Genomic DNA, 23136 nt, shown 5'->3' on the forward strand with positions numbered 1-23136 from the left:
ACGTCGTCGTTTTCATCTTCATTGCGCGCAAAGCTAACGCCGTGCCATGAACTCGAAAGCGTCCTTGATGATCGCTGCATCGATATTTTGCGCTCATCTTCACAATGCCTGAGCACCTCGAATAGGTATTGAAATGTGTGTTGTTTTAAAGATATAGGCTAGTGGAATTTCTGTTCAATATATATCATCACCACTCATGACTGCCCTGAAAGCATGTGAAAAATTGTAGAAAAGCTGCGGAGGGCACCTGAACTACAGCGGTGGCCGGGTACCATAACGATTGGGGACCTTTTGGTAAATAGCTGGCTCCGTTGGCGCTGCGAACTTCTCAATCTGCATCTTATTTCATTTGTTCATCTTTTTTGTTTACATCAAGTATGATGTATTACACGTGATGTACCTCATACTGTACCTTTCGTTCCTACCACTGTTGTAAGTATGCCTACGGGTGAATAAATTTCCTTTTCAATCTGCCACTCACATAGAATGCAGGTGCCCGTGATTTCTGTGTGTGTGTCCTCTCGTATACATGATCATTTTTGTATATACACATCTCGTGCATATCACTTCAAAATTGTGTAAAGTGTTCTATCACATCATCATTGTATATAACCATTGTGCACACTGTATATATTGAAAATCATTTTGTACATGTGGCATTTAGTTTATGTGTAACTGTGCATTTCCGTGGGTATACGTGTTTATATGTTGGTGCGTGAGGACTCTGACACTACTCGCGTTGACAACGCGCTATGTTTCGTTTCTTACATGTTATCGTCCGCGTGGAATTGTGCCGTGATTATGACTCAGTGTTCGTATCGTCTCTTGTCGAAATAAACTTTTTCTAAACACCCACGATTGCGACTTACTGTTTGTATCGTCTTTTGTTAAAATAAGCTTTTTTAAACACGTGCAGCATAGAGAAAGGAAAAAAATGGCTGTGGCTTAGGTAAGGTTAAGCCCAGGATGCGAAGCATACTAGCCTTTATTTTAGTTGTTGAACCACTGTTTAGCTTGGTGAACTGCTGTTGCTTGGCTATATTTGGTTCGGCTAGACGAAGAAACAACTCATGCGTTACTGTGCTTCGCCTTGGACGCCCCACATTGGACGCGGTGAGCGTCGAGCAACGCAGCGTTCGGCGCGGAAACGAAATGTGCGCCTGAGCAAGCGACGCACGCCTGAGCCTTGGAAACAGCTCGTTTCTAAGACAACACCGCATTCACTAGAGGCGCTTTTGTACCGCTTTGAAGCATCGTACTCGTGGCTCAGTGGTAGCGTCTCCGTCTCACACTCCGGAGACCCTGGTTCGATTCCCACCCAGCCCATCTTGCAAGAGTTGAGCCAAAGCCACTTCTCCTCTGTCGTGACGTCACGGTGTCACGTGGTTTCAAGGCGACACCGCCGCGCCTGAGGAGCTGGGTTGAGCTCTCGTAATATGCTTCGCATAAAAAATTCATCATCATCATCAGCCTGGTTGCGCCCACTGCAGGGCAAAGGCCTCTCCCATGCTTCTCCTACAACCCCGGTCATGTACTAATTGTGGCCATGCCGTACCTGCAAACGTCTTAATCTCATCCGCTCACCTAACTTTCTGCCGCCCCCTGCTACGCTTCCCTTCCCTTGGGATCCAGTCCGTAACCCTTAATGACCATCGGTTATCTGCCCTCCTCATTACATGTCCTGCCCATTTCTTTTTCTTGATTTCAACTAAGATGTCATTAACTCGCGTTTGTTCCCTCACCCAATCTGCTCTTTTCTTATCCCTTAACATTACACCTATCATTCTTCTTTCCATAGCTCGTTGTGTCGTCCTCAATTTGAGTAGAACCCTTTTCGTAAGCCTCCAGGTTTCTGCCCCGTAGGTGAGTACTGGTAAGACACAGCTATTACATACTTTTCTCGTGAGGGATAATGGCAACCTGCTGTTCATGATTTGGGAATGCCTGCCAAATGCACCCCAGCCCATTCTTATTCTTCTGATTATTTCCGTCTCATGATCCGGATCCGCCGTCACTACCTGCCCTAGGTAGATGTATTCCCTTACGACTTCCAGTGCCTCACTGCCTATTGTAAATGGCTGTTCTCTCCCGAGACTGCTAAGCATTACTTTAGTTTTCTGGAGATTAATTGTTAGACCCACTCTTCTGCATTACTTCTCCAGGTCAGTGAGCCTGCATTGCAATTGGTCCCCTGAGTTACTAAGCAAGGCAATATCATCGGCGAATCGCAAGTTACTAAGGTATTTTCTATTAACTTTTATCCCCAATTCTTCCCAATCCAGGTCTCTGAATACCTCCTGTAAACACGCTGTGAATAGCATTGGAGAAATCGTATCTCCCTGCCTGACGCCTTTCTTTATTGGGATTTTGTTGCTTGCTTTATGGAGGACTACGGTGGCTGTGGAGCCGCTATAGATATCTTCCAGTATTTTTACATATGGCTCATCTACACCCTGATTCCGTAATGCCTCCATGACTGCTGAGGTTTCGACAGAATCAAATGCTTTCTCGTAATCACTGTGGTATAAATTTTTTTTTAAACAGGGTTGAAGTACCTCAGACAGGCTGGCCAACGTTTCGATAGGTGGACCTATCTTCGTCAAAGGCGGCCTCGTCATCCTCGGCGTGTTAGTTTTAAAGGGTTAGTGCAGTGACGTCACGTGCGGGTGTTGTCGCTGGCGGCTCGCCAGCGACAACACCCGTGATTCCGCCAGTGATTCTTAGTACCCTCTGCAGCGTCGCAGGTCTGACCGCCGCCGTGGTCAGTTGCTTTGCAGCTGCTGGGGACTGAGGGCCGGGGTTTGATTGTTGTGTTCATAGGAGGTTGTGGCCAAGTACTGCACCAGGGTGGCCAATCCTGCTCTGGTGATGGAGTGCGTTACCGGTTCTGGTCACCGGGATCAGGCCACACTCCAGGCCTGTTTGTGCAATTTTATCAACACGCGGATTTTTTTAAAAAATCCGGTGGAAAATTGCCGGCACCGGGATTCGAACCACGGACCTCTTGCACGCGAGGCGGGTGTTCTACCTCTACGCCGCCGCTGCATCCCTGCACCGCTGCACCGCTGCATAAAAAATTGGAGGACGCTTAAGCTTCGCCTTCAAGAGTGGAACGCGACAGCGTTCCCGTCGACCCGCGAAGTCGTATAAGACAATGAGCTACGGCACAGCGACTACGCGCCCCGCATCGGACGCGGTGAGCGTCGAGCAACGCAGCGTTCGGCGCGGCAACTAAATGTGCGCCTGAGCAAGCGACGCATGCCTGAGCCGTAGAAACAGCTCGTTTCTAAGGCAACACCGCATTCACTAGAGGTTCTTTTGTACCGCTTTGAAGCATTGAACTCGTGGCTGCCGTTCGGAACGCCGTCTTCTTATTTATCGGCCCTTGGCCGAGGTGCTGCTCAGGCTTCAGCCAGCAGCAATGACTACCGTGTTGTGATCCCTCGTCTTCCTACGGGTAAGCTGGTTGTGGACTCCATTTTCCTGCATGCTGACAAGTGGTCGACCGTACAGAGCCCAAAACTTCAGGGACGCCCTTCGGAACGTTATTGACCTGAAGGAAATAAGTTCCATCTGTCAATTTCAGATGTCGCACGTGTGGGTGGTGACGTGCAAATCATCAATTACAAAATCAAAGCTAGTCACGTGCGGAGAAATATCCGTAAAAGGTAGACGCTGCCTGGTTATTGACCCCGAGCCCACAGAAGTAAAAATGAAGCTTTTATGGCTTCCTGAGCGTTTCGCAGACGATTACATTCGAGATGCGCTCCAGGGTTACGGGAAAGTGAAGTCCATATCAGCAGAAAGCTGGAGAGTATCGGAAATGGAGCAAATGCGTACCCTAAATCGTGACGTGGTGTTGACTCTTGCCGATGAAGTCGGCGTGGGCGACGTTCCACATCTGCTACACGTTTGTGGAGTGCAGAGCCTTGTATTGATTCCAGGCCGGCCCCCACTCTGTCTCCGCTGTAACAAGGTTGGGCACATTTGTCGAAACTGCAGAACCCCACGTTGTGAAGCTTGCCGACGCCTTGGGCACACAGATGAAGAATGTGTTGTGACATACGCCGACAAGTTACGACACAAGACAAGGCCTCCAGAAGAAAGCTTGCAGGAACACATAATGGATGTTACTGAGGTTCTCGACGCAGCGGGAGACGTTCCCTCTTCTGCGGATACCAGCTGTGCCAGTAAAGCCCCTCTACATGTTAAAGACAATGACATCGCAGAACCACCCGTGGAAAAGGAAAGTGTTATATCGTGCATATTAAATCAGTACGACAGAAATGGAGACATTACTCATCCTCTGCATTTATTCTATCTTCCTTTTCCTCTCCCTTGGGCGGCTCCAAGCGCGCGCCTTCTCATGGCGCTGCGGTAGGCAGCGATGCCTTATATAACATATCCCCTCGTGAAAAAAAAATGGTCCGTTACTTCCTGATGTAGTCGTGCAGCTTCTTTGGTGTCTTCTTGTTGCGGGCGCTTCTCCTCACGCGTTCTTCGCATCTTGGCAAATTAGCTGAAGCTTGTTGCGTGTGCCCTGCAGCACGTGGTTCAGGAATCGGGGGTGCATTATCTGCGCGTGATGTGCCAGGTTGTGACGGATGGCTTACAGCCGCACTAGTTGAGTGATCGGATGCCGGTGACCAGTTCATGACAGCCGTAGTACCTAATTTCATTTTGCTGATAGCTTCAGGGTGAACGGCCGCTAATTTGGAAGCATTCCACACCTGCCCATCTTCCAAGAGGTAGGAGGCGGGTCCGCGCTTTCCAATAATTTTCTTGGGCGCAGAAAACTGTGAAGATAACTTCCCCTGGACTGCAGGTAGTTTAACCCGCACGTAGTCACCAACGGCGAAGTTGGGTTCCTTGGCACCGCGTTTTTGATCGGTGTAGCGCTTCGACGTCATTTGCTTGTTCTTGATGCGTTCTCTCAACAGCTGTAGTGCCTTTGAAGGGTCATTGGTGAAACATTTGTCAGGGAATCCCACAATGTCAAGTCTGGTGCGAGGTTGGCGTCCGTGAAGAAGAATAGCGGGTGCAGCACCAGTAGTCGCATGAGGCGTACAGCGATATATTTGTAGGTAATCAAACATCGCTGTTCTTATCTCACGCCGTTCTAACAGGGCTAATTGAATATAGGACTTTAATACCCTGTTAAATCTTTCCACTAAACCGTTAGCTTGCGGGTAATACACTGAAGAGTTGTAATGGGTGATTCCGCGCTCTGTGAGAAAATCTTGAAAATTCGCTGAAGAGAATTGTGGTCCATGATCGGATACGATCCCACGTGGATATCCTTCTCTCGCGAAAAGTTCAAGTAGGAATTTGGTCACTGTAGACGTGGTCGCATCGCGTACGAAAGTCACCTCTGGCCATTTGCTGTAGTAGTCAATAAGCGTAATGGCAAATCGACAGTCCGTTGGAGCTTGCGTGAAAGGTCCCACAATGTCGATAGCAACTTTGTCCCAGGCTCTCTCAGGAAGAGTGACGGGTTGCATTGGGGCTGCAGAAGTATGTGCTGATTTGTCACATGACTGGCAGGCTACACATGTGCGTACAAGTTCTTCAATGTGATTATCCATGCACAGCCACCAATATGACTCCCTAAGACGAGCTTTGGTACGACTAATTCCTGGGTGTGACTCATGCGCCAGATCCATAAGACGGCGGGTCAAAGCTGAAGGCACGACAATCCTGTCACCCCGGCAAAGAATGTCGCTAACAACAGAGAGTTCAGATCGCACGTGAAAGTAAGGTAGCAGCTCTTTTGACAAGGATTTCTTGTCAGGCCAAGAAGTAGTGTTAAACTGCTTAACTTGAGAGGTAGCCTGATCGGCGGCACTTGATTCTCGAAGCTCCTGCATGGTAACTACTGGGGACAAGAGACATATAAATTCTTCTTCGGGTGCATCATGGATGAAACTCTGTACGGGCAGCCGGGAGAGTGCGTCAGCCACGACGTTTTCGCTACCCTTCCTGTATTCCATGATGTAGTTGTAGCACAGCAACCGGGATGACCAGCGCGCAATCCTTAAAGAATGGTGACCTGTGCCTTTCGTTGAGAGGAGCGTCACCAAAGCAGCGTGGTCTGTCCACAAGGTGAAAGGTCGGCCCCACAGGTAAACGTGCCAGTGCTCGCACGCCCAGACGCAGGCAAGGGCCTCACGTTCACCGACGGAATACTTCCGTTCATGCGGTTGAAGAGTGCGTGAGGCGAACGCGACAGTCTGCAGTGATGTTCCGTTATCCTGCTGCAGTACAGCACCTAATCCATATCCCGAGGCATCAGTTGTAACGTACACGGGTAATTGAGGATCAAAAAGGTGAAGAACTTCACAAGATGTTATCAACGTTTTCAGCTGCTCCAAGCCGGTTTGGGCTGCCGCAGTCCAAGCGAAAGGCGCGTTTCCGCGAAGCAAAGCACGCATTGGCTCCACAACATCAGAAAAATGCGGGATGAACTTCGAGTAGAAGCCTGCGAGTCCCAGCAGCGAGCGAAGTTCATTAATATTTGTAGGTGATGGTGCCTTGGTTATCGCCTCGATAGATGACATCAGTGGGAATAACCCTTTGGCGCTGACAACATGGCCTAGGAAAGTCAACTCTGTGACGTCGAAAACACATTTATAGTTGAGCCTGAGGCCAGCGTCAGAGAGCCGTTTCAAAACAGTGCGCAAATTGACCAAGTGATCCTCTCTGGAGCGTCCGTACACGATTATGTGGTCAATGTAAAACAAGACACCTTTGCATCCTTGGAGGATCATATGCATCATCTTCTGAAACGCTGACGGTGCCGATGCCAGTCCAAAGCACACCCTCTTAAAGCGAAATAGTCCGTCGTGGGTTATAAACGTCGTAAGATCACGACTCTCTGGACTTAGTGGTAACTGATGGTATGCAGAAGCTAAATCTAGCTTGGAGAATCGCTGTGCACCAGCCAAGCTGTTCAAAAGTTCCTCAGTTTGTGGCAGGGGAAAACTGTCCACTACTATAGATTTGTTTGGCTCTCGTAGGTCTACGCACATGCGAATCGAGCCATCCTTTTTTCTGGCTACGACAATTGGCGAGACCCACTCTGAAGAATCGACGCGCTCAATGATGTCCTGGGCTTCTAATTTTTGTACTTCTGCCGAGACTTGCTCACGAATGACGAGTGGGAGTCGTCTCAGTTTGCTGGCCACTGGTTGAACAGATGCGCAAACTCGGACCTTGTGAGTGAAACCTCTGACAGTTCCTAGCTGCTTTTCAAACAAGTGCTCGAACTCGGAACGTAATTCAGGAGGGAGCACAGGAGTTTCTTGCGTCGTTAGCAGACACCTGAGAGGTGACCCTTGAATCTTCATATCCAGAGCCGCGATGCCATCTAAACCAAGAATGGTTGTTCCTCCCGACACAACGTACAGAAGGACAGAAGTGCATCGGCCATGAAATGAAACTGGAGCAATGAAACATCCTTTTATAGGAATTGCTGACTTAGAATAATCGAGGAGCTGGACGGACGTTGATGTCAGGGAAAATACAGTATCGAAATGGCGTCGGTAAAGCTCTTCGGCTAGGATTGAAACTGATGATCCAGTGTCAATCAGGAACGACACGGAAATTCCTTCAATTTCCAAAACTGCATAAATTCCCTTCTTACGACTCCAGATGTGACAAACACTTATGTGATCGTCCGTGTCAGCTGTATCTGCGTCGCCTTCCGTGACATGGTGAATTTTCTTTTCCGACTTTCGGGAAGACTTGCACAACTTTTACAGATGGCCAGTCTTTCCACATCTGCGACACTTAAGTGTCTTAGCTTTGCAGTGAGGGCTATTCGCCAGATGGTCCAAAGAACCACAACGATAACATTCTTGCTCTTTCAGAGCCCGACGACTTTCAGTTGGCGTCGTATAGCATGTGCACGTGCCACAGTGCTTTTCTCTCATATTTGAAGTGTTTGTGTTTTTAACGTGATGCACTTGTGCTTCATGTCGTGCAAGTTCTTTCGCTTCTCTAGTCGTCTGATCATGCTGTCTCGCAATGGTGAGGGCCCGGGAAAGCGTAAGAGACTCTTCCAGTAAAAGACGTTCACGCAAGTACTCGCTAGTAGTTTGTTCTATAAGCTGGTCGCGCATCATGTCGTCCGCCAAGTCACCGAAGTTGCACGCTGCTACGAGACCTCGTAGCGCGGTGACGTAATCGAGCGCAGTCTCACCTGGGGCTTGTGCACGTCGACGGAAACGGTGACGCGCTGCGGTGACATTGACAGAGCTCTTGTAGTGACTTTCAAGTGTCGCAACAGCGCAGTCGAACTCATCTGGGGCAGGAGTCGTCAACGGCCCTCCGGTGGCGCTCGAAGCCAAAAAGCGCGGGTCGTCCTCCGACGTGAGGGTCTGGAAGATGCGTTGGCCTTCCAAGCCCAAGCAGTTGAGCAGAATCGCCTTCCGACGCATGGCAGGTAGGTCGGAGGCGCCCGACGCCACCATGTAGTTCCTGAACGCTTGAATCCATTGATCCCATGGGATGACTGGGTCTCCAGGTGATGACAGGAACGGGGGTGGCGGTTGTAGCCCCGAAATACTCATCGTAGAGGATTATATGCAGCAATCGACGGCACAGATGAAGGGCAAGCCGGTAGCACATGGGTTGTTAAGTCCTCGTCGCCAATTATGTTATATCGTGCATATGAAATCAGTACGACAGAAATGGAGACATTACTCATCCTCTGCATTTATTCTATCCTCTTTTTCTTCTTCCTTGGGCGGCTCCAAGCGCGCGCCTTCTCATGGCGCTGCGGTAGGCAGCGACGCCTTATATAACAGAAAGTAGCGAAGAGGAAGAAGTCTTGTCTTGTCTTGTCTTGTGGCCTCGAGAGTGGCGCGTACCCACTATGGGGGATTGGCCAAGAAGCAGGCGGTTTTCCGTATGGTTAGAAGTAGAGACAATCTAGATTTGTATAGTGGAGCGTGGGACGAGAGTACTGTAAATTAGAAGTTTAAGTGATTATTGTTAGGAATTCCAATAAAATAAGTAAACGTGAAGAAATGAAATAATATAAATTATGGATAATTTTAGAAAGTTAGCAAGGTACTCTTTTTGTGTCTCTGATGAAATTGTAAACTGCTAGAAAAGCATCCCTGTGGCTGGATCCCAGTGAAGTCGCCCCAAAAGAAAGAATGGTTGGCGAGGATAGCGAAAGGCTAAGTTTAGTAAATGAGTATTCTAATAGTTTTCTTTGTCTTAGAAAGCGGCGGCAGGAGAGAAAGTAATGTTCGACAGTTTCAGGCTCACTGCAAAAAGAACATAGAGGGGACACTGCGAGGCCAGACCTGTGTAAGTAAAAATTTAGAGGAGGTATGCGACATCTCAATTTTGTAAAGGAAACTTCCAATTGCCTTGAAGGACACCAATTAGTATGCCATGGGAAGCCAAGATGGTGGAAATCAGAAGAGGGTGTTAGCATGGATATTGCAGAGTTTTGAGATATAGCGAAATTTCTGTACCTAGCCGCGGTGACATAAGCCAATGTCGGCAAAACAGATATGATTGGGCCGTTCAGGGAAGCTCGTGCGAGAGAATCAGCCATTTCATTCAAATGCAACCCATGATGTCCGGGTACCCAAAGCAAACGTACCTTTCGTAAGTACGGAGGCACCATCGAACGAAATGTTCTTTGAATTGCTGAATTTAAAGATGCAGTTAGTGCTGTGCATACAGATAGCGAGTCGGTCACAATAACAGCTAATGGGTCATTTTGGGGCAGTTTTCTTAATGCTAGTGCTATCGCTAATAATTCTGCCTGAAATATAGGCGTGAAGTCGGGAAGGCGAAGGGAGTAAGACCACTGAAGAGATTCAGAGAAGATCCCCACTCCTGCCTTCTCATTGCACACAGAAGCGTCCGTAGCTATTACATTGTCAGTGGTTAGCTGGTGTAGGTGGCCGTTTAAGATATTAATTAAATCTCGTCTTGGTAATAGCTTAGCATGATTTGGAAATATGTCATCCAACTGAATTATGAGGTCTGGGAAGGCATCATTTGATTGGTAAACATGGTGTAGGGACACATCCAATTTTTGTAACTGTTCTTGAACGAATATTACCTGAGGACTGTGGAATCTCGACCACGATACTTGGAAAAACTCAGACGGTTCAGTGATAAATATATATTGTGTACGCCTTTTGAAATAATCGTAAATTTTTAAAAATGTCTGAACTGTAAGTATGCGGAATCTGCAATCTAGGGTGGGTATATGAGCTTCCTGATAAAGAACGATGTTGGCAACAAATCTAGGTAGCCCAAGGCATGACCGTAGAGCTTCTCTTTCTAAAAGTACCAGAGGTTTAATTTTGTAGGCCGGGCCACCGGAAAATATTACGCAGCCGAATTCTAATATGGGCCGAATATACATTTTATAGATCATCAGTAAAGTATCCCTGCGTAATCCAGAGCGTCGGTGGCTGAGCCGGCGGAGCATGCCTATGGCTCGTTCTGCCTTTGTTTTAATATATTCAATGTGACTGTGCCAGGTGAGTTTGCCATCGTAAATGACACCAAGGTACTTGACTTCGTCAACTTGGGGAATGATTTCCTGTCGGTATTGTAAAGATATATGCACCTGTGCAGTTAATGGGAAAACTAATACCGCACTTTTGCTAATATTTAACGACAAACGTAACCCCTCTAGCCATGTTTCCAGCATTCCTAAGTAATTCTGCAACGACTGTTGTAGTGAATGTATAGTATTTGCGGACGTAAAAAATGCGATATCGTCCGCATAAACATAAACCCGCACTTCCGGAGACAAAGGAATTGTGCTTAGCAAAATGTTAAATAATATAGGAGAAAGAACGGAACCCTGTGGTACACCTCTTGTCTGCTTGTGTTGGGAAGTCGAAATACCGTGTTGGTAACAATAAAACTCTCTATCTCTTATAAATTCATAGATCCAAGCGGTTATATAGTTAGGAAAATTCGTAGACTGAAGTTTATCGAATAAAATACCATGTTCTACAGAGTCGTATGCTTTTGATACATCTAGTGTTACCAAAGCTGCGTACTCTCGTTTGCGGCGAGCAAGTTTAATGCGGCTCTCTAAATCTACATGGGCGCACCATATGGAGTGACCGGGACGAAATCCAATCTGGCAAGGACTGAGAAGGGTATCATCCTGCATCCAATTTGTTATGCGGCCGTGAAGAACCCTTTCTATTAATTTGACGACATTGGAAGTAAGAGAAATCGGTCTTATGTTGTCTAAGTAAAGTCCTGCTGCTTTTTTCTTTAATAATGGAATAATTTTAGCTATTCTCCACTCTCTTGGAACCCATGCATTTTTGAGAGAGAAATTTATTATGTTTAGGAGGTCCTGAGGCGCATAATCAAATAAAACTTTTAGCATTCCTGTTGTAATTCCATCTGGACCGGGGGCTGACGTCGGTAACGAACTAATAATGCCTTGAAGCTCTGTCACTGTTACTTTTTCAAAGTCGTCTCCTAAGGGAGGTTTCTGTAGGCCTAATGACAATTTATGTTTGAAACGTTGCGCAAGTCCTTTAGCAATTTTCTCAAGTGATTCCGATACTTCTTTTGTTGTTAAAACGACAGAATCGACATTCATGGGCGCCGGTATAACTTTACGAGATCGAAGAAATTTAAACAGTGCCTTTTTATTGCAAGATTTCGAAAGGTATGTGTAGTGTTTGGAATCATAATCCTCCTTAGCCTTTGACACTGTTCGTTTAAATGTATTAGATATATATGTATAATCAGCCCAATTATTAGGACTTTGGTTGTATAAAAGCTTTTTCCACGCAGCTTTTCTACGTCTAAAATCTCGCTCGCAGTCAGAATTCCACCAGGGACAATATGAACCACCTTTAGTAGATTGCACGATAAACTGAGCTTTTTTTGATGACTGTTTTAGAATTGAACATAGGCTCATTGCTTTAATATCCCTCTCCATGCCCTCCTGAGCGTGTAAAGCTGATTTTAACGCATTTTTAAATTTTTCGTAATTAACAAAAGTGCGCACATTACTATGTAAACTAGTCAATGGGGTAAGCAGTTCAAAAATTATAGGGAGGTGATCGCTACTAGTTCCGGAGTCTACAGTCATCCAGGAGGTGACAAACATGCTCGAGGTAGCAAACGTAAGATCTAGGGCAGATCGCGACTGACCCCGTACGAAAGTATGTGCTCTCGAATTTAGGCAAGAGAAATTATTCATTAAGACCCAATCCCACAACCGTTTTCCACAAGTGTCCGTTCGGAAACCCCACGACACATGATGAGAATTAAAATCTCCCACCAGTATGATGTTCTTCTGACTGCGAGCAATAGAGATATCCAGATAGCGGGTATCTTGCACTCCAGCGGAGAAGTACGTGTTTATTATAGAAAAGGTGTGCAGCCAGGGAGTATTATATCCAGTGCTAAGATTTCACAGTCTGGGGACATTATCTGGTATGCTATAGTAGCTCTATGGCCGATTTTTGATGACACAAACAAAACTAAACCACCGCCTCGAGAAAGGCGATCCAATCGAAAACATCGGAAATTTTTTAGATGAAAAGTCTGACCAGCAACAAGCCAAGTTTCCTGTAAAACAATAATATCTGGAGAATATTTAGAAATAAGATATAATAAATCTGTTGCAGCGGAAAGTATGGAACGACAGTTCCACTGAATTACTGTTAAAGTTCCTATTGTGAATAAATCCGAGCAGCAGAGACTGCTTGGTCTAAAACGCTCTCTTTTAAGAAGTCCTTCTTAGTAGGAATCTCTTTAACGTACTTTTTTGCCTTGGAGTTGGTGGGAGAGGTATGTTTTTTCCCTGTCGGTGACCTTGTTCGTTTAAGAGATCGGGGGTCCATATCTACATCTTGATTTTCTATCCCATCTGTGTCGGAGAGACAGGTTTGGTCGACTCTCTCAGAAGTTGATGGCTTTGATGAATTGTTATTTGTGAATGTCTGCGTGGTCGATATTTCATTTGGTGGAGTCTGCGGTACACCCGACACCAGATCCTCAATATTGGCTTTGTTATTTAATTGAAGCCACGTAGCTAGTTGTGAAGACAGCACCTGTACAAGGGAGTCGGTGAGATTTGTCATGATACGCTCCATTGCTTTCTCCAATGCCTTTTCTACGGAAGCTGCCACAGCCTCAGAGATTGAGTTTTCCATAGACAATGTTTGACGGGCCGTTATACCAGCATACCCTTAAGATCTGCTCTGAATTTCTCTAATGGCCTCACGACGAGAACATCGACGTCTATCAATTATTTCAAGGATTTGTACTTCTTTAGACCTTGCAGGGCAATTAGGCTCATCTGCTGGGTGGGAACCACTGCAAAGGCAGCAGGATACATTTCGGGAAGAACAGTCATTTGAATGATGGCCTTCTCCACACTTTCGGCATCGTGTGTTTGACCTGCAGCCTTTTATGGAGTGTCCAAACCGCCAGCATTTTAGACACTGAAGGACACGAGGTGATAGAGGCTCTACTCGGTATATAAGTGGCCATGCCTTGATTTCCGATGGGCGGTTCATTCCAGCAAAAGTAGCAATGACTGTTTCTGTGGGTATGCGCTTATTGTCAACGACACGGCTGCAACGATACACAGAAATCACGCCTGCCGCTGAAAACATTTCCAAGATGTCTGCCGGACATAGATTTACGTCGACACCGCGAACTAGGCCTTTGGTACATGCAAGGTGATGAGGAATGAAACTGCTCACCGGATGTGTCGCGAAAACATCGCACTTCAGTAAATCTTGAACACAAGCCTGGTCAGACGAGCAGCAAAGAATGCCCCCTCGGCCGAACTGACGAACCTCGGTGATTTGTTGAAAATTGGCCGAGGCCATCCGGAGTTCGCTTTGAATTGCTTTGGGATTCTTCAGGCGAATCACACCGCCATCATTCGGAACCAAAGCCACAGGAACGCTGCTCGTCCCACTGCGTAAGAAAAGCTCCACCGGCAAATCAGAGTTAGGAACAGAAGCCGACCAGGAGGAAGCCTCCTGGCCTGGCGATGAGAGTGACATTGCAAAGAAACAAGTAATTACTCTGGAAGGCTAGCAGATATTGAAACAAAAGACCACAAACAATTACGTTAAAGAGACAGAATAAAAGAAAACCGCCAGCTACTTGGCCAGAACCAGTGTTCGGAAGCTCAGGCACCAGGAGCGTCTCGAGCCCGCTGCGGACCTGCCGAAAGCGTTCGTCCGCCGTTGCGATGGCTCACTGAGCGCTCACTGAGGAAGAAGTGCAAGAAGAAGAAGATCGTTCGGATCGCAACAGTGAGCTTTCGGGGTTTTGGCTAAGTGTCGGGCGGACTTAGTCCAGCTTTGTAGATACCTAGCAGGGTTTTAAGAGAAATTTACATTGTCTGCTACGGAGATAGAGCCACAAATGTCTAAATGTTCTCCAAGGGACGGCACGGGGCGATCTCCGCCCTGGTCGGCCTCGCTACCACCTGATCAAATGCCTTTTGAAGCTTTCTTTCTTAGTGGGGTGAGCAGCATTCCTGTGGCGCTGGTGCCTCTGCATGGAGGAGCCATCCGGCTCAACAACCCGAAGGCAGTGCAGGTGAAACTTCAGGCGGCAACGCATCACTACTTGCACATCACTGATGTGCGACAGTTTGGCAGAGGTGGGATTGTTCGCCGTTCGCCAGACCAGGCGTGTGTGTACGACTTACTTAAGTGCTCATCATTTGAATCGATGCAAGTAAGTGCATTCATTCCCCCGCATCTTGCCTGCACTAAGGGAATAGTTCATGGTGCAGACTCCTCCTTAACTCCGACAGAGACCCTAGAAAAGCTCTCCGCGGCTGGAGTAATTGCTGTTTACCGGTGCAACAGAATGGTAGACAATACACGCGTCCCTACTGAGTCAGTAATTGCCACGTTTGCAGTTACGTCTTGCCCTTCAGAGATAAAGTCTGGCCTCTAATATTCAGAGTGGACCCGCTTGCCTCGCGTCCATTATAATGTCGAAATTGTTGGTGCTATGGTCACATCATGGGTGGTTGCAAATCCAGCCTTCGTTGTTGCGTCTGCGGCGGGAGCCATTCCGCTAGTAATTGCTCGGCCGAGCCGGACTCTTGCTGCCTCTGTGGTGGAGCCCACAAAGGTGATTGCTCAAACTGCTCTGCGAGAACTCAAGAAGCCCAAATAATGGAGGTTATGGACAATAGGCGCTGCTCACGTCAAGAGGCAATTGCGGCGGTAAAAGAAAGAGCCCATGGTTATGCGAGTGTGACAGCACGAACCCAAGCGGTCGTTGATGGAAGCCTGTCAGAGGTAATCGCACAAGCTATTGAAAAGTCTATGGCTAAAATTATGGAGCGCATAGTAGAAAGCGTCACAGAATGCTTCAATGGACTGGTTACCTCAAAGTTAGAAAAATTATTAGCGAGTGCTACTGCCCTGCCATCATGCTCTGACATGAATGCTTGTTTAACGCACTCTCAGGATAATGGAGCAATTGCGTCCGCAACCCATATAGAGCAAGTCAGGTCTGCCGCAGGTACTTCAACCAAGGCAACTAATAGCCCAGACAACCCTGATCATCCAGATACCTCAAACATGGAAATTGACGTGAGGGCACATAAAAGGAGGGGTTCTCCCATTGAGGCTACCCCTTCCCACTCAGTTGGTAAATCCAAGAAAATCCTCCCTGAAGTCAACCCGAAAGGTAATATATTGGAGGAGGCTGTGGCCTCTGCGGTGCTCTCATCACTGGAAGGTAGATTGCAGTGGAACTGCAGATTAGTATTCGCTGCTTCTACAGATTTAAACGTTCTATCGTCTCAAATTTCTCCAGATGTAATTTTACTGCAAGAAACCTGGTTATCCCCTGAAAAACAATTTTCTCTGCGCAATTTCAGGTCCTTTCACCTAGATCGCCCATCGAGAGGTGGGGCACTGTTAATTATGGTCTCAAGCAAGTTTTGCCACAGGGCAAATATATCATTCCAGCTGATGTCTCCAGAATGTGAAATTCTAGCAGTAGAAATTACTCTCCCTAGCAGTAGGCCTTTTTCATTAGTCAATATCTACTTTCCCTCAGGTGTGCAGGATACACACCCGCTAGCCTCGGCTATGGCGAAATGCCCTAAAGATATAATTTTGGCAGGTGACTTCAACTCTCATCATGCATCATGGGGATCCAGAACAGACTCGTGCGGAAAGCGTCTATGGGACTGGGCAATCACAAATAACTTTTCGTGTCAAAATTCGGGATCAGTTACGTTTCTTCGCGGACAATTGATGTCTGTGCTGGATCTTACATTTTCAGGTCCAGGTATTCCCACATCCACATGGGAAACTGTGAATGTCGGGACGACAAGCGATCATTTGCCTGTTTTGTTTGAAGTGGTAGTTCCGCTCTCCACCGTGCAGGCTCGAATCCACTCTTTTGTGGATTACCGTACATTTAAAAATTGCTTGCGGACTACATTCAAAGCAATGGAAAATTCTCCATTGAAAGCCGAGGATATTTGCTCCATCACTGATACTTCACGCAAAAGATCAGAATTCCAGTTAAAGGCATGTAAAAACACTGCTTCTACAAATTGGTGGAATGACGATTGCTCGCGGGACTACAAGCGACGCAAGGCTGCATGGAAACAACTCATGCATAGCCAATCTCCGAAAAACTGGAAAAACTATAAATTTATTTCTGGAACATTTAAAAAAACGGTAGGTAAGGCAAAAGACGATTACAATGTCTGACATTTCGAATTCCTTTCGAAAGCAAATAATAAGCGTGCATTATTTTGGTTTTTAAGATCCCAAAAAATGATTCCACGCCGCTTCAACTGGGAGTCGGTAGTTTTAACCACAAGTGAAAAAGCTGACTCCCTAAATGTAATCGCGCAAGGGTTAGAGACCCGCTTCGCTACCTCTCTTCCCTTCTCTCCTTACGCGCAGGGCACTTCAGAAGATTTCGAAGAGTTTTCCATGTCAGAATTGTCCCAAGCCGTTTCCTATTTACCAGCTGCAGCCCCAGGTCACGATGGAGTCACTACCAAGATGAATAAACTTCTCTTTGAAGTCGCTCCTAACAGCTTGTTAGATACCGTAAATTACTCAGTACAATATGCATGGTTCCCTCCTGTGTGGAGAATTGCGAAGGCGATTCCTCTGCTGAAAGACCATACCAAAGGGTATGTCCTAGACAATATTCGGCCTATTTCTCTAACATCAAATTTCGTAAAATTAATAGAAAGATTATTATACGCACGTATGGTTCAGTTTGTGACCACAAGAGAATTATTGAGCCCCTGCCAAATTGGCTTTCGACCAGGGATGTCCATTTGGTGCGCACGTATCGGCCTAGAAAGCCGAATTCAGTTGGCTCGTTACCAAGAACAATATGCTGCCCTAGTCACGTTAGACATTTCTAAAGCATACGATAGTGTGGAATACCCTTTATTAATAAAGATGATGGATGATATTGGATTGCCAGACTACTTCGTGACGTGGACTGCAGAGTTCTTGCAGGGCAGGGAGTTTTACTGCGCACACAGCGGAATTTCATCGAGAAAATTCAGACAAACACGTGGGGTTTCTCAAGGGGCAGTTTTCTCCCCGCTGCTGTTTAACATCCTACTCAGCTCCATTCCTCATCATCAAAATGTAAGCACCTACGTTTACGCTGATGGTATAGCGTTTTTTGCATCAGCAAGTGATATTCAGTCACTGTGCGAATGCTTGCAGAAATACTTATGCGAGCTAGAAGCATGGCTGGACTGTATTCGCTTGTCCCTTAATGTAAATAAGAGTGCCGTTCTTGTCTTTCCCCTACAAGACCCAGTTACTATATCCCTTTCATACCGTCACTCGGCTATCCCACAAGTGGAAAAGGTCAAGTACCTTGGAATTATTTATAATGGTAATCTTGATTGGCATCAGCATATTGAACATATAACTTCAAAAGCTTCTCGTGCAATGGGGATATTACGAACGATAAGTAATTACGCGTCTTGTGAACACTTGGACACCCCTGTAGGTACTCAGTATAAGGAGTACATTGGCAGGCAAAATAGCAGTTCACATAAGCGTGGTAAAGATAAATTCGAAACGTCCAAATACGAGGCCTTTGCTCAAATGCACGCCACGCCGCGCCTACGAGCCGACACGTTGTGAAATGTATTCCGCCGCAAAAAAATGGTAAGGAACTGAAAATAACTAGAATACGCCGTACTTCCCAACACAGCCGCCACAATAAGTACATGCAGTAGTCATTGGTGACTTTTCCCCACCCTTACTTTTCTGTACAAACAAACCGCACGGACGTATACACCACTATCCGTCAGTGCGCCGTAGATACACACCTCGCTGCAGTACAAAACGCAATAAACTACGCTCGCTGTTTATGTGACATGCCATTGTTGGAAAGACACATTATTAAAATATTCAGAAGCCCTTACTCTATAGGAGAAGCGAGCAAGCAAAGCTTGGCTACAGCGTGCCTAACGTCCTGATTTTTCTTTTTTTTTTTAGGTAGCGCCCATCCCCGGAACGCCGTTTTCGGTCTCAATCGACGTGGCGCCTTGCATGTTCTTTCCAGCGTTCGTCAGCCTCTAGAACGAGCCAACGAAAGGGCCCTCAACCGTCACACGATCACGTAAACGCGGATTACAAATTCAATTTTCTCGAAACCAGAATTTTCCTGAAATGTGCAATTCCTGATATTGACCTTAAGTGTTGTCCGACAGATCGTTTTTAGTCCACCAACACGAACTATTTCAATGGGGCGGCGATACCGTGGTTATCGCAAACAGCGCTGGGCAAGAATGGTTTACCCTCGCAAACCAAGACGCAGCGTCTTGATGGCGTCTGACAAGCTGCGAAGCGCAGTGCAGTGCACAGCCATGAACCGGCCCAAGTTAGACAGTTTTACCCCCGTATGCAGAAATGCAACTAAAGTCGAAGCCCATGTTTGACTTGATCCGAGTGACGCCTATCGGGAACGCGTCGAAGGAAACGCAGTGAGCGTCTTTGGGCACGTTAACGCCAGGCGTCATCTAAATCAAGTCAAGCATGTGCTTCGACTTAAGTTTCATTTATGAATACGGGGGTTAGTTACACGTACGGAGAGGCTTTGCGTACGTAGAGCTTCTACGTGTCAGCAGTGCGCATGCGTGAAACGTAGCGGGCACGCGCGCGTCTCACGGACGTACGTGAGATTCAATTCTTTGCGTGCGTTTTTTCGCGCACGTAGACAGCTTCGCGTGGGAGTTCCGCGAGATCACGAAAAAGCGATAGCGGGCCGCGCGCGCGCAGACGGCTTGCATTGAAACACGGCGACATGATCGAATTGGCTACCGCCGTGTTCACATTTCCCGATAGATGTGGATACGGTGTCCCTATTGGCGTGCGTCGCGCACGTGTAGCTAAAAGCGTTTCAGATGGCGTGCGCGTAAGGTACGTAGGCTTTTCACGTTTGCGTACGTGATGCCTCTACGTACGTGTAACTAAAGCTGTCTGATGGCAGCCTCGCGTTGTTTGATGATTTTCACGGAACGCAACCAACAAAGACTCCGTTTTCGGCGGGGGTAGCAAGAAAGCACATGGTGCAGCTCTCTCGCTACGCGTTTCTTGAGGGGGCATGCTTTTCGTATTGTTCGTGTCTAGCCGCCTCATATAGAGCCGCAAACTGTTTTTTTTTTTGCGAACCTCGTCGCGCTCACAAGTCAGTTACTCTAGGCTTCGCTTGAAAACGCGACTCACCTGTCTCACACACGAAAACACTGCTGCAGCCGACGTTCACGATACCTTCCCTCTGGCACGCCGCTGATACACTAATCGTTGACTTCTTCTCGGTGGAAGAATGGTGATTGGTGTCGATGGCAGCACGAATGAAGAACAATAATCACAGAAGGTGTCTTGGATAAATTCTGTTTTTATCCCTAAGAAACAGGCCATATTTAGGCGTGTAATTATTATTTTGTAAAACGATTGAGCAGAATTCATTAAAACATTTTCTTTTTTCGCGCCTGCGTCCTCTGGCGTTTGGTGAGAGCACTAGTTCGTTACGTAGCCGTGACGTAGTTCCTGAGGCCACATTTCTCGGAGTGTCCGCTCTTAGTCTTTTTTCTTCTCTATGCATGTAGTCCGCAAGTGTGAGCATCACTAACCTAAGCAGCATAGGACTAAATATACAATATATTCTCTCTTTTTCGTAATAACCAAGCAACTTGCTGCGTTAATCACGAAGCTACATGCGCTCAGAAAAAGTGTATTTTAACAAGAGACCATACAAACACCAAGTCACAATCAAGGCATACAATATATTCCATTACTGCGAACGCCAACGGAGCCAGTTAGTTGTTCAAAAGGTCTGGAATTGGTATGGCACACGGCCACCGCAGAAGATCTGGTGTCCTCTGCTACTTTTCGACAATTTTTCACATGCTTTCAGTGCAGTCGTGAGTGGCGATCAGATATGTCAAACAGAAACTCCTTTAGCCAATGCCTTGAAAGCAACACCCATTCAATACGTATTCGAGGTGCTCAGGCATTGTCAAGATGTGTGCAAAATATCCATGCAGCGATCGTCAAGGACACTTGCGTGGTCATGGCGCCGCGCTTGCTTTGCACGCGATGAAGATGAAAACGTTGACGTGATGCGTGACTGTGTAGATTCAAAACGAATGCCCTGTTAAATTCTATTTTTTTATTATTTTAAAATTAATTATTACTCATTCAACACCACCTTCCTGATTTTATTTTAGCCGGTAATTCAACCCTATTCCATGCTATTCTCTTAGTTATTAGGTAATTTGTGCTCTATATTACCTTGGAATTATCCACCCATTTCTTGGCCAATCCCCCATCGTGGGTAGGAGCCACACGTGCCACAGGCTACAACAACAACAACAACGACTGTGGCACAAGCACGTTGAGCATGGCAATAAAAAAAATGAACAGAAAATATCCAATCACAAAGTCCACGGGTGACTAGAAGGAAGGAGAAATAGACAGATCCCACGCACTGTGGGAATCGGTGTCAGCGAAGCTTTGTCTGCTGTTTCCGTTGACGGGCGTTAATTGGCGGTGATATGTCGACGGCCTACGACAGTCTCGACGGGATGTGAAATGCGACCTTGCCTGCTCCGCTCGACTCTTTATGCGAGCCTTCGTCCTGTCGGCACTATGCGCCCGCTTAAGCGCCATTTTGTTGCGATGTAGCTCACAATGTCTCCTCTCTCTCTCATATATATATATATATATATATATATATATATATTCCCTCTACGCAAATATTCACCCCTCCTCCTCCCTCCACTGTCGTTGTCGCTGCAGGTGCACACGGAGACAACCGCCTCAGCTCCTGCACAGTATTTGTGAGGTATCAGGCCTAGTTACGGCGTCCAGAGGACGTTGCGCAGATGCGACGCGGCGTAAATCTTTACACGAGCTTCTCTGATCGTCTTCCCTGCGTGACACACTGCTGTGGTGTACTAACGCGATAGCGTTCAAAGGAAGCTTTACCTCGGGTGCTCTTGCCTAAATACCTGTAAAAAGGAAATTCGTTTTTCTCGGCAACCACAGCACAAAACTTGGTGGGGTTCGTCGCATTTAAAGGAAAAAAAAATTTAAAAAGTTGGAGTTGGCTTCAAGTTTTTCGTTTAGATCGTCAATTTTTGACTAAAAAGTGGCAGAAATCGAAAATTTTCTGAAACTGAAACCGTTAGGTTGGCAAACATGTTACTTGGCAATCAAAAATGATATCACACTTATGGGAGTTTTATCTAATAAAAACCTAAAGCGGAGAAGTTGATCTGTTCCACATGAATCTACAAAAATTTTGTAACATGGAAATACAGCTTTTGCTGAACCCTTGTAGACAAACTAACAAATTTACGTAAGATATAATAATAATACTTTATTGCGCCGAGTATTAAAAAAATGGCTGTTGCTTAGCTAAGCTTAAGCCCAGGATGGGAAGCATACTAGCCTTTATTTCAGTTGTTGAACCACTGTTTAGCCTAGTGAACTGCTGTTGCTTGGCTATATTTGGTTCGGCTAGACGAAGAAACTACTCATGCAGGCGAGCGCACGAGCTGAGACCCGGCTAGGTAGCTACGCGGCCGCAAGCGAGCGCACAAGTTAAGCCTCCGTTTTTGCAGCTGTTATGACGTCATATGGTAGCTACGCGGCCGCGCGCGGTGCAGCAAGGAAGAGCGTGGTTGTGCGGCTAGTATGCTTCGCATAAAAATGTACAAAAATCCGGCCTGCCAAAGCCTTTGGGATGGAGTGGCAGAGCCCGACAGGCAGCGGAACCGCGCAGATATACACACAGTCATAAACACACATTAAAAATTACAGAACATCAAATTAGCACACTGGCAAACTAAAAATAGACACAAAACGCGAACTACATATACAAAATCTCATCAGAATATATAGCGAGGAAGGAAAACCAAAATGGCAGGACAATACTCAGATCAGTGCAAGAAATACTGCAGTAACCAGTGAAATCAGAGGATATATTGACAAGTGGTGGCGAATATGTGTACAACGTCGTAAACTCACTAATTTGTGTATTGAAGCATCTGTTTTATTATATAATAAGTTCTTGCCAGGCGAACACTTGGAGGTAGTCTGTTAAAGTAAAATGGAACGTAAAATCTCTTACTCGCTTTCCATATCTTGTAAACCACTGGGGGAATACAAAAAGGTTCCTCCGGTCGAAGAGACCGTGTGGGAACATTCGGAATCTTATAGTCACTAAACCAAACATGTTTCAGGACAATCGTTTCCATCAAAACGCGATCAAAATCAGGTACCGAGAATACCTTAAAACACCAGAATTGGAGTGCAGCCCTAAATCATGGCCAATATTTTTCTAACAAGGATCGTAGGAGAGAATTGATCCTGTTTTTCCAACGAACTGCACAGTGACCATACATCGTTATGTCATAACGCAGTACGGTATAACCGAGAGCGTTCACAATAACTCTGCGTATTGAAAGCGGCATGTAGTACCTAACGTTGCGAAGCACACAGGAGACGGTTCGGAGCTTTTTAAAAACGTGGGATAAGTGACCATTCCAAGAAAGATCACTCTCAAAGTATACTCCTCGTAGTTTTTTAGCTCAGGGGTAGACATTGACATTGAGAGCAGTCA

The 23136-nt window shown here is 46.4% G+C and overlaps 1 protein-coding gene and 1 long non-coding RNA gene across 5 annotated transcripts in view; one reads left to right on the top strand and one right to left on the bottom strand.

Moving 5' to 3' along the window:
* LOC135915002 (endothelin-converting enzyme 2-like) overlaps window positions 1-23136 on the top strand; it is a 392210-nt gene that overhangs the window by 37785 nt on the left and 331289 nt on the right. The gene's annotated exons all lie outside the window — the stretch shown is intronic.
* Window positions 3444-19783, bottom strand: LOC135915008 (uncharacterized). Its single transcript, XR_010568495.1, has 3 exons — window positions 19734-19783; window positions 3841-3966; window positions 3444-3553 (listed from the first exon to the last, which is right to left on the bottom strand). It is a non-coding gene; the product is annotated as an uncharacterized lncRNA (long non-coding RNA).

The sequence above is a fragment of the Dermacentor albipictus genome, chromosome 9 (assembly GCF_038994185.2).
Source record: "Dermacentor albipictus isolate Rhodes 1998 colony chromosome 9, USDA_Dalb.pri_finalv2, whole genome shotgun sequence".
In the NCBI taxonomy this organism is placed as follows: domain Eukaryota; kingdom Metazoa; phylum Arthropoda; class Arachnida; order Ixodida; family Ixodidae; genus Dermacentor; species Dermacentor albipictus.